The following is a 14,384-nucleotide window of genomic DNA, read 5'->3' on the forward strand; positions in this document are numbered from 1 at the left end:
TATTCATTCACATGAGAACACGGGACAGACACAGATCTATCTAATCTTATTCATTCACATGTGAACACGGGACAGACATGGCTCCATCTATTCTTATTCATTCACATGTGAACACGGGACAGACACGGCTCTATCTAATCCTATTCATTCACATGTGAACACGGGACAGACACGGCTCTATCTAATCTTATTCATTCACATGAGAACACGGGACAGACACGGATCTATCTAATCTTATTCATTCACATGGGAACACGGGATAGACACGACTCTATCTTATCTGATCCATTCACATGAGAACACAGGACAGACACGGCTCTGTCTAATCTTATTCATTCACATTGGAACACGGGACAGACACGGCTCTATCTAATCTTATTCATTCACTTGTGAACACGGGAGAGACACGGCTCTATTTAATCTTATTCATTCACATGAGATCACATGGGAACATAGGACAGACATGGCTCGATTTAATCTTATTCATTCACATGAGATCACGGGACAGACACAGCTCTATCTAATCTTATTAATTCACATGAGAACACAGGACAGACACGGCTCTATCTAATCTTATCAATTCACATGAGAACATGGGACAGACACGGCTCTATCGAATCTTATTCATTCACATGTGAACACGGGACAGACATGGCTCCATCTATTCTTATTCATTCACATGTGAACACGGGACAGACACGGCTCTATCTAATCTTATTGATTCACATGTGAACACAGGACAGACACGGCTCTATTTAATCTTCTTTATACACATGAGGACACTGGACAGACACGACTCTATCTCATCTTATTAATTCACATGAGAACACAGGACAGACATGGCTCTATCTAATCTTATTCATTCCCATGAGAACACAGGACAGACACGGCTCTGTCTAATCTTATCAATTCACATGAGAACACAGGACAGACACGACTCTATCTCATCTTATTCATTCACATGAGAACACGGGACTGACATGGCTCTATCTAATCTTGTTCATTCACATGAGAACACAGGACAGACACGTCTCTATCTAATCCTATTCATTCACATGTGAACACAGGACAGACACGGCTCTATCTAATCTTATTCATTCACATGAGAACACGGGACAGACATGGATCTATCTAATCTTATTCATTCACATGGGAACACGGGATAGACACGACTCTATCTTATCTGATCCATTCACATGAGAACACAGGACAGACACGGCTCTATCTAATCTTATTTATTCACATGAGAACACGGGACAGACACGGCTCTATCTAATCTTATTTATTCACATGAGAACACAGGACAGACACGGCTCTATCTAATCTTATTTATTCACATGAGAACACAGGACAGACACGGCTCTATCTAATCTTATTTATTCACATGAGAACACGGGACAGACATGGCTCTCTCTAATCTTAATTATTCACATATGAACACGGGACAGACACGGCTCTATTTAATCTTATTCATTCACATGAGATCACATGGGAACATCGGACAGACATGGCTCGATTTAATCTTATTCATTCACATGAGATCACGGGACAGACACAGCTCTATCTAATCTTATTAATTCACATGAGAACACAGGACAGACACGGCTCTATCTAATCTTATCAATTCACATGAGAACATGGGACAGACACGGCTCTATCGAATCTTATTCATTCACATGTGAACACGGGACAGACATGGCTCCATCTATTCTTATTCATTCACATGTGAACACGGGACAGACACGGCTCTATCTAATCTTATTGATTCAGATGTGAACACAGGACAGACACGGCTCTATTTAATCTTCTTTATTCACATGAGGACACTGGACAGACACGACTCTATCTCATCTTATTAATTCACATGAGAACACAGGACAGACACGGCTCTATCTAATCTTATTCATTCCCATGAGAACACAGGACAGACACGGCTCTGTCTAATCTTATCAATTCACATGAGAACACAGGACAGACACGATTCTATCTCATCTTATTCATTCACATGAGAACACGGGACAGACATGGCTCTATCTAATCTTGTTCATTCACATGAGAACACAGGACAGACACGGCTCCATCTAATCCTATTCATTCACATGTGAACACGGGACAGACACGGCTCTATCTAATCTTATTCATTCACATGAGAACACGGGACAGACACAGATCTATCTAATCTTATTCATTCACATGTGAACACGGGACAGACATGGCTCAATCTATTCTTATTCATTCACATGTGAACACGGGACAGACACGGCTCTATCTAATCTTATTCATTCACATGTGAACACAGGACAGACATGGCTCTATCTAATCTTATTCATTCACATGAGAACACGGGACAGACACGGTTCTCTCTAATTTTATTTATTCACATGAGAACACGGGACAGACACGGCTCTCTCTAATCTTCTTTATTCACATGAGAACACAGGACAGACACGGCTCAATCTAATCTTATTCATTCACATTGGAACACGGGACAGACACGGCTCTATCTAATCTTATTCATGTACTTGTGAACGCGGGACAGACACGGCTCTATTTAATCTTATTCATTCACATGAGATCACATGGGAACATGGGACAGACATGGCTCTATTTAATCTTATTCATTTACATGAGAACACGGGACAGACACAGCTCTATCTAATCTTATTAATTCACATGAGAACACAGGACAGACACGGCTCTATCTAATCTTATCAATTCACATGAGAACATGGGACAGACATGGCTCTATTTAATCTGATTCATTCACATGAGAACAAAGGACAGACACGGCTCTATCTAATCTTATTCATTCACATGGGAACACAGCACAGACACGGCTCTATCTAATCTTATTGATTCACATGTGAACACAGGACAGACACGGCTCTATTTAATCTTCTTTATACACATGAGGACACTGGACAGACACGACTCTATCTCATCTTATTAATTCACATGAGAACACAGGACAGACACGGCTCTATCTAATCTTATTCATTCCCATGAGAACACAGGACAGACACGGCTCTGTCTAATCTTATCAATTCACATGAGAACACAGGACAGACACGATTCTATCTCATCTTATTCATTCACATGAGAACACGGGACAGACATGGCTCTATCTAATCTTGTTCATTCACATGAGAACACAGGACAGACACGGCTCCATCTAATCCTATTCATTCACATGTGAACACGGGACAGACACGGCTCTATCTAATCTTATTCATTCACATGAGAACACGGGACAGACACAGATCTATCTAATCTTATTCATTCACATGTGAACACGGGACAGACATGGCTCAATCTATTCTTATTCATTCACATGTGAACACGGGACAGACACGGCTCTATCTAATCTTATTCATTCACATGTGAACACAGGACAGACATGGCTCTATCTAATCTTATTCATTCACATGAGAACACGGGACAGACACGGATCTATCTAATCTTATTCATTCACATGGGAACACGGGATAGACACGACTCTATCTTATCTGATCCATTCACATGAGAACACAGGACAGACACGGCTCTGTCTAATCTTATTCATTCACATTGGAACACGGGACAGACACGGCTCTATTTAATCTTATTCATTCACATGAGATCACATGGGAACATAGGACAGACATGGCTCGATTTAATCTTATTCATTCACATGAGATCACGGGACAGACACAGCTCTATCTAATCTTATTAATTCACATGAAACACAGGACAGACACGGCTCTATCTAATCTTATCAATTCACATGAGAACATGGGACAGACACGGCTCTATCGAATCTTATTCATTCACATGTGAACACGGGACAGACATGGCTCCATCTATTCTTATTCATTCACATGTGAACACGGGACAGACACGGCTCTATCTAATCTTATTGATTCACATGTGAACACAGGACAGACACGGCTCTATTTAATCTTCTTTATACACATGAGGACCAGACACGACTCTATCTAATCTTATTCATTCCCATGAGAACACAGGACAGACACGGCTCTGTCTAATCTTATCAATTCACATGAGAACACAGGACAGACACGACTCTATCTCATCTTATTCATTCACATGAGAACACGGGACTGACATGGCTCTATCTAATCTTGTTCATTCACATGAGAACACAGGACAGACACGTCTCTATCTAATCCTATTCATTCACATGTGAACACAGGACAGACACGGCTCTATCTAATCTTATTCATTCACATGAGAACACGGGACAGACATGGATCTATCTAATCTTATTCATTCACATGAGAACACAGGACAGACACGGCTCTATCTATTCTTATTTATTCACATGAGAACACAGGACAGACACGGCTCTATCTAATCTTATTTATTCACATGAGAACACGGGACAGACATGGCTCTCTCTAATCTTAATTATTCACATATGAACACGGGACAGACACGGCTCAATCTAATCTTATTCATTCATGAGACACGGCTCTATTTAATCTTATTCATTCACATGAGATCACATGGGAACATCGGACAGACATGGCTCGATTTAATCTTATTCATTCACATGAGATCACGGGACAGACACAGCTCTATCTAATCTTATTAATTCACATGAGAACACAGGACAGACACGGCTCTATCTAATCTTATCAATTCACATGAGAACATGGGACAGACACGGCTCTATCGAATCTTATTCATTCACATGTGAACACGGGACAGACATGGCTCCATCTATTCTTATTCATTCACATGTGAACACGGGACAGACACGGCTCTATCTAATCTTATTGATTCAGATGTGAACACAGGACAGACACGGCTCTATTTAATCTTCTTTATTCACATGAGGACACTGGACAGACACGACTCTATCTCATCTTATTAATTCACATGAGAACACAGGACAGACACGGCTCTATCTAATCTTATTCATTCCCATGAGAACACAGGACAGACACGGCTCTGTCTAATCTTATCAATTCACATGAGAACACAGGACAGACACGATTCTATCTCATCTTATTCATTCACATGAGAACACGGGACAGACATGGCTCTATCTAATCTTGTTCATTCACATGAGAACACAGGACAGACACGGCTCCATCTAATCCTATTCATTCACATGTGAACACGGGACAGACACGGCTCTATCTAATCTTATTCATTCACATGAGAACACGGGACAGACACAGATCTATCTAATCTTATTCATTCACATGTGAACACGGGACAGACATGGCTCCATCTATTCTTATTCATTCACATGTGAACACGGGACAGACACGGCTCTATCTAATCCTATTCATTCACATGTGAACACGGGACAGACACGGCTCTATCTAATCTTATTCATTCACATGAGAACACGGGACAGACACGGATCTATCTAATCTTATTCATTCACATGGGAACACGGGATAGACACGACTCTATCTTATCTGATCCATTCACATGAGAACACAGGACAGACACGGCTCTGTCTAATCTTATTCATTCACATTGGAACACGGGACAGACACGGCTCTATCTAATCTTATTCATTCACTTGTGAACACGGGAGAGACACGGCTCTATTTAATCTTATTCATTCACATGAGATCACATGGGAACATAGGACAGACATGGCTCGATTTAATCTTATTCATTCACATGAGATCACGGGACAGACACAGCTCTATCTAATCTTATTAATTCACATGAGAACACAGGACAGACACGGCTCTATCTAATCTTATCAATTCACATGAGAACATGGGACAGACACGGCTCTATCGAATCTTATTCATTCACATGTGAACACGGGACAGACATGGCTCCATCTATTCTTATTCATTCACATGTGAACACGGGACAGACACGGCTCTATCTAATCTTATTGATTCACATGTGAACACAGGACAGACACGGCTCTATTTAATCTTCTTTATACACATGAGGACACTGGACAGACACGACTCTATCTCATCTTATTAATTCACATGAGAACACAGGACAGACACGGCTCTATCTAATCTTATTCATTCCCATGAGAACACAGGACAGACACGGCTCTGTCTAATCTTATCAATTCACATGAGAACACAGGACAGACACGACTCTATCTCATCTTATTCATTCACATGAGAACACGGGACAGACATGGCTCTATCTAATCTTGTTCATTCACATGAGAACACAGGACAGACACGTCTCTATCTAATCCTATTCATTCACATGTGAACACAGGACAGACACGGCTCTATCTAATCTTATTCATTCACATGAGAACACGGGACAGACATGGATCTATCTAATCTTATTCATTCACATGGGAACACGGGATAGACACGACTCTATCTTATCTGATCCATTCACATGAGAACACAGGACAGACACGGCTCTATCTAATCTTATTTATTCACATGAGAACACGGGACAGACACGGCTCTATCTAATCTTATTTATTCACATGAGAACACAGGACAGACACGGCTCTATCTAATCTTATTTATTCACATGAGAACACAGGACAGACACGGCTCTATCTAATCTTATTTATTCACATGAGAACACGGGACAGACATGGCTCTCTCTAATCTTAATTATTCACATATGAACACGGGACAGACACGGCTCTATTTAATCTTATTCATTCACATGAGATCACATGGGAACATCGGACAGACATGGCTCGATTTAATCTTATTCATTCACATGAGATCAGGGGACAGACACAGCTCTATCTAATCTTATTAATTCACATGAGAACACAGGACAGACACGGCTCTATCTAATCTTATCAATTCACATGAGAACATGGGACAGACACGGCTCTATCGAATCTTATTCATTCACATGTGAACACGGGACAGACATGGCTCCATCTATTCTTATTCATTCACATGTGAACACGGGACAGACACGGCTCTATCTAATCTTATTGATTCAGATGTGAACACAGGACAGACACGGCTCTATTTAATCTTCTTTATTCACATGAGGACACTGGACAGACACGACTCTATCTCATCTTATTAATTCACATGAGAACACAGGACAGACACGGCTCTATCTAATCTTATTCATTCCCATGAGAACACAGGACAGACACGGCTCTGTCTAATCTTATCAATTCACATGAGAACACAGGACAGACACGATTCTATCTCATCTTATTCATTCACATGAGAACACGGGACAGACATGGCTCTATCTAATCTTGTTCATTCACATGAGAACACAGGACAGACACGGCTCCATCTAATCCTATTCATTCACATGTGAACATGGGACAGACACGGCTCTATCTAATCTTATTCATTCACATGAGAACACGGGACAGACACAGATCTATCTAATCTTATTCATTCACATGTGAACACGGGACAGACATGGCTCCATCTATTCTTATTCATTCACATGTGAACACGGGACAGACACGGCTCTATCTAATCCTATTCATTCACATGTGAACACGGGACAGACACGGCTCTATCTAATCTTATTCATTCACATGAGAACACGGGACAGACACGGATCTATCTAATCTTATTCATTCACATGGGAACACGGGATAGACACGACTCTATCTTATCTGATCCATTCACATGAGAACACAGGACAGACATGGCTCTGTCTAATCTTATTCATTCACATTGGAACACGGGACAGACACTGCTCTATCTAATCTTATTCATTCACTTGTGAACAAAGGACAGACACGGCTCTATTTAATCTTATTCATTCACATGAGATCACATGGGAACACGGGACAGACATGGCTCTATTTAATCTTATTCATTCACATGAGAACACGGGACAGACACAGCTCTATCTAATCTTATTAATTCACATAAGAACACAGGACAGACACGGCTCTATCTAATCTTATTCATTCACATGAGAACACGGGACAGACACGGCTCTATCTAATCTTATTCATTCACATGTGAACACAGGACAGACACGGCTCTATCTAATCTTATTCATTCACATGAGAACACGGGACAGACATGGATCTATCTAATCTTATTCATTCACATGGGAACACGGGATAGACACGACTATCTTATCTGATCCATTCACATGAGAACACAGGACAGACACGGCTCTATCTAATCTTATTAATTCACATGAGAACACGGGAGAGACACGGCTCTATCTCATCTTATTTATTCACATGAGAACACAGGACAGACACGGCTCTATCTAATCTTCTTTATTCACATGGGAACACAGGACAGACACGGCTCTATCTAATCTTCTTTATTCACATGAGAACACAGGACAGACACGGCTCTATCTAATCTTATTCATTCACATGTGAACACGGGACAGACACGGCTCTATTTAATCTTATTCATTCACATGAGATCAAATGGGAACATCGGACAGACATGGCTCGATTTAATCTTATTCATTCACATGAGATCACTTGGGACAGACACAGCTCTATCTAATCTTATTAATTCACATGAGAACACAGGACAGACACGGCTCTATCTAATCTTATCAATTCACATGAGAACATGGGACAGACACGGCTCTATCGAATCTTATTCATTCACATGTGAACACGGGACAGACATGGCTCCATCTATTCTTATTCATTCACATGTGAATACGGGACAGACACGGCTCTATCTAATCTTATTGATTCAGATGTGAACACAGGACAGACACGGCTCTATTTAATCTTCTTTATTCACATGAGGACACTGGACAGACACGACTCTATCTCATCTTATTAATTCACATGAGAACACAGGACAGACACGGCTCTATCTAATCTTATTCATTCCCATGAGAACACAGGACAGACACGGCTCTGTCTAATCTTATCAATTCACATGAGAACACAGGACAGACACGATTCTATCTCATCTTATTCATTCACATGAGAACACGGGACAGACATGGCTCTATCTAATCTTGTTCATTCACATGAGAACACAGGACAGACACGGCTCCATCTAATCCTATTCATTCACATGTGAACATGGGACAGACACGGCTCTATCTAATCTTATTCATTCACATGAGAACACGGGACAGACACAGATCTATCTAATCTTATTCATTCACATGTGAACACGGGACAGACATGGCTCCATCTATTCTTATTCATTCACATGTGAACACGGGACAGACACGGCTCTATCTAATCCTATTCATTCACATGTGAACACGGGACAGACACGGCTCTATCTAATCTTATTCATTCACATGAGAACACGGGACAGACACGGATCTATCTAATCTTATTCATTCACATGGGAACACGGGATAGACACGACTCTATCTTATCTGATCCATTCACATGAGAACACAGGACAGACACGGCTCTGTCTAATCTTATTCATTCACATTGGAACACGGGACAGACACGGCTCTATCTAATCTTATTCATTCACTTGTGAACACGGGAGAGACACGGCTCTATTTAATCTTATTCATTCACATGAGATCACATGGGAACATAGGACAGACATGGCTCGATTTAATCTTATTCATTCACATGAGATCACGGGACAGACACAGCTCTATCTAATCTTATTAATTCACATGAGAACACAGGACAGACACGGCTCTATCTAATCTTATCAATTCACATGAGAACATGGGACAGACACGGCTCTATCGAATCTTATTCATTCACATGTGAACACGGGACAGACATGGCTCCATCTATTCTTATTCATTCACATGTGAACACGGGACAGACACGGCTCTATCTAATCTTATTGATTCACATGTGAACACAGGACAGACACGGCTCTATTTAATCTTCTTTATACACATGAGGACACTGGACAGACACGACTCTATCTCATCTTATTAATTCACATGAGAACACAGGACAGACACGGCTCTATCTAATCTTATTCATTCCCATGAGAACACAGGACAGACACGGCTCTGTCTAATCTTATCAATTCACATGAGAACACAGGACAGACACGACTCTATCTCATCTTATTCATTCACATGAGAACACGGGACAGACATGGCTCTATCTAATCTTGTTCATTCACATGAGAACACAGGACAGACACGTCTCTATCTAATCCTATTCATTCACATGTGAACACAGGACAGACACGGCTCTATCTAATCTTATTCATTCACATGAGAACACGGGACAGACATGGATCTATCTAATCTTATTCATTCACATGGGAACACGGGATAGACACGACTATCTTATCTGATCCATTCACATGAGAACACAGGACAGACACGGCTCTATCTAATCTTATTTATTCACATGAGAACACGGGACAGACACGGCTCTATCTAATCTTATTTATTCACATGAGAACACAGGACAGACACGGCTCTATCTAATCTTATTTATTCACATGAGAACACAGGACAGACACGGCTCTATCTAATCTTATTTATTCACATGAGAACACGGGACAGACATGGCTCTCTCTAATCTTAATTATTCACATATGAACACGGGACAGACACGGCTCTATTTAATCTTATTCATTCACATGAGATCACATGGGAACATCGGACAGACATGGCTCGATTTAATCTTATTCATTCACATGAGATCAGGGGACAGACACAGCTCTATCTAATCTTATTAATTCACATGAGAACACAGGACAGACACGGCTCTATCTAATCTTATCAATTCACATGAGAACATGGGACAGACACGGCTCTATCGAATCTTATTCATTCACATGTGAACACGGGACAGACATGGCTCCATCTATTCTTATTCATTCACATGTGAACACGGGACAGACACGGCTCTATCTAATCTTATTGATTCAGATGTGAACACAGGACAGACACGGCTCTATTTAATCTTCTTTATTCACATGAGGACACTGGACAGACACGACTCTATCTCATCTTATTAATTCACATGAGAACACAGGACAGACACGGCTCTATCTAATCTTATTCATTCCCATGAGAACACAGGACAGACACGGCTCTGTCTAATCTTATCAATTCACATGAGAACACAGGACAGACACGATTCTATCTCATCTTATTCATTCACATGAGAACACGGGACAGACATGGCTCTATCTAATCTTGTTCATTCACATGAGAACACAGGACAGACACGGCTCCATCTAATCCTATTCATTCACATGTGAACATGGGACAGACACGGCTCTATCTAATCTTATTCATTCACATGAGAACACGGGACAGACACAGATCTATCTAATCTTATTCATTCACATGTGAACACGGGACAGACATGGCTCCATCTATTCTTATTCATTCACATGTGAACACGGGACAGACACGGCTCTATCTAATCCTATTCATTCACATGTGAACACGGGACAGACACGGCTCTATCTAATCTTATTCATTCACATGAGAACACGGGACAGACACGGATCTATCTAATCTTATTCATTCACATGGGAACACGGGATAGACACGACTCTATCTTATCTGATCCATTCACATGAGAACACAGGACAGACACGGCTCTGTCTAATCTTATTCATTCACATTGGAACACGGGACAGACACGGCTCTATCTAATCTTATTCATTCACTTGTGAACACGGGAGAGACACGGCTCTATTTAATCTTATTCATTCACATGAGATCACATGGGAACATAGGACAGACATGGCTCGATTTAATCTTATTCATTCACATGAGATCACGGGACAGACACAGCTCTATCTAATCTTATTAATTCACATGAGAACACAGGACAGACACGGCTCTATCTAATCCTATTCATTCACATGAGAACACAGGACAGACACGTCTCTATCTAATCCTATTCATTCACATGTGAACACAGGACAGACACGGCTCTATCTAATCTTATTCATTCACATGAGAACACGGGACAGACATGGATCTATCTAATCTTATTCATTCACATGGGAACACGGGATAGACACGGCTCTATCTTAATCTGATCCATTCACATGAGAACACAGGACAGACACGGCTCTATCTAATCTTATTTATTCACATGAGAACACGGGACAGACACGGCTCTATCTAATCTTATTTATTCACATGAGAACACAGGACAGACACGGCTCTATCTATTCTTATTTATTCACATGAGAACACAGGACAGACACGGCTCTATCTAATCTTATTTATTCACATGAGAACACGGGACAGACATGGCTCTCTCTAATCTTAATTATTCACATATGAACACGGGACAGACACGGCTCTATTTAATCTTATTCATTCACATGAGATCACATGGGAACATCGGACAGACATGGCTCGATTTAATCTCATTCATTCACATGAGATCAGGGGACAGACACAGCTCTATCTAATCTTATTAATTCACATGAGAACACAGGACAGACACGGCTCTATCTAATCTTATCAATTCACATGAGAACATGGGACAGACACGGCTCTATCGAATCTTATTCATTCACATGTGAACACGGGACAGACATGGCTCCATCTATTCTTATTCATTCACATGTGAATACGGGACAGACACGGCTCTATCTAATCTTATTGATTCAGATGTGAACACAGGACAGACACGGCTCTATTTAATCTTCTTTATTCACATGAGGACACTGGACAGACACGACTCTATCTCATCTTATTAATTCACATGAGAACACAGGACAGACACGGCTCTATCTAATCTTATTCATTCCCATGAGAACACAGGACAGACACGGCTCTGTCTAATCTTATCAATTCACATGAGAACACAGGACAGACACGATTCTATCTCATCTTATTCATTCACATGAGAACACGGGACAGACATGGCTCTATCTAATCTTGTTCATTCACATGAGAACACAGGACAGACACGGCTCCATCTAATCCTATTCATTCACATGTGAACATGGGACAGACACGGCTCTATCTAATCTTATTCATTCACATGAGAACACGGGACAGACACAGATCTATCTAATCTTATTCATTCACATGTGAACACGGGACAGACACGGCTCTATCTAATCCTATTCATTCACATGTGAACACGGGACAGACATGGCTCCATCTATTCTTATTCATTCACATGTGAACACGGGACAGACACGGCTCTATCTAATCCTATTCATTCACATGTGAACACGGGACAGACACGGCTCTATCTAATCTTATTCATTCACATTGGAACACGGGACAGACACGGCTCTATCTAATCTTATTCATTCACTTGTGAACACGGGAGAGACACGGCTCTATTTAATCTTATTCATTCACATGAGATCACATGGGAACATAGGACAGACATGGCTCGATTTAATCTTATTCATTCACATGAGATCACGGGACAGACACAGCTCTATCTAATCTTATTAATTCACATGAGAACACAGGACAGACACGGCTCTATCTAATCTTATCAATTCACATGAGAACACAGGACAGACACGGCTCTATTTAATCTTCTTTATACACATGAGGACACTGGACAGACACGACTCTATCTCATCTTATTAATTCACATGAGAACACAGGACAGACACGGCTCTATCTAATCTTATTCATTCCCATGAGAACACAGGACAGACACGGCTCTGTCTAATCTTATCAATTCACATGAGAACACAGGACAGACACGACTCTATCTCATCTTATTCATTCACATGAGAACACGGGACAGACATGGCTCTATCTAATCTTGTTCATTCACATGAGAACACAGGACAGACACGTCTCTATCTAATCCTATTCATTCACATGTGAACACAGGACAGACACGGCTCTATCTAATCTTATTCATTCACATGAGAACACGGGACAGACATGGATCTATCTAATCTTATTCATTCACATGGGAACACGGGATAGACACGACTATCTTATCTGATCCATTCACATGAGAACACAGGACAGACACGGCTCTATCTAATCTTATTTATTCACATGAGAACACGGGACAGACACGGCTCTATCTAATCTTATTTATTCACATGAGAACACAGGACAGACACGGCTCTATCTAATCTTATTTATTCACATGAGAACACAGGACAGACACGGCTCTATCTAATCTTATTTATTCACATGAGAACACGGGACAGACATGGCTCTCTCTAATCTTAATTATTCACATATGAACACGGGACAGACACGGCTCTATTTAATCTTATTCATTCACATGAGATCACATGGGAACATCGGACAGACATGGCTCGATTTAATCTTATTCATTCACATGAGATCAGGGGACAGACACAGCTCTATCTAATCTTATTAATTCACATGAGAACACAGGACAGACACGGCTCTATCTAATCTTATCAATTCACATGAGAACATGGGACAGACACGGCTCTATCGAATCTTATTCATTCACATGTGAACACGGGACAGACATGGCTCCATCTATTCTTATTCATTCACATGTGAACACGGGACAGACACGGCTCTATCTAATCTTATTGATTCAGATGTGA

The sequence above is a fragment of the Eptatretus burgeri genome, chromosome 5 (assembly GCF_056783735.1).
Source record: "Eptatretus burgeri isolate ZD-2024b chromosome 5, Ebu_testis_v1, whole genome shotgun sequence".
Classification (NCBI taxonomy): domain Eukaryota; kingdom Metazoa; phylum Chordata; class Myxini; order Myxiniformes; family Myxinidae; genus Eptatretus; species Eptatretus burgeri.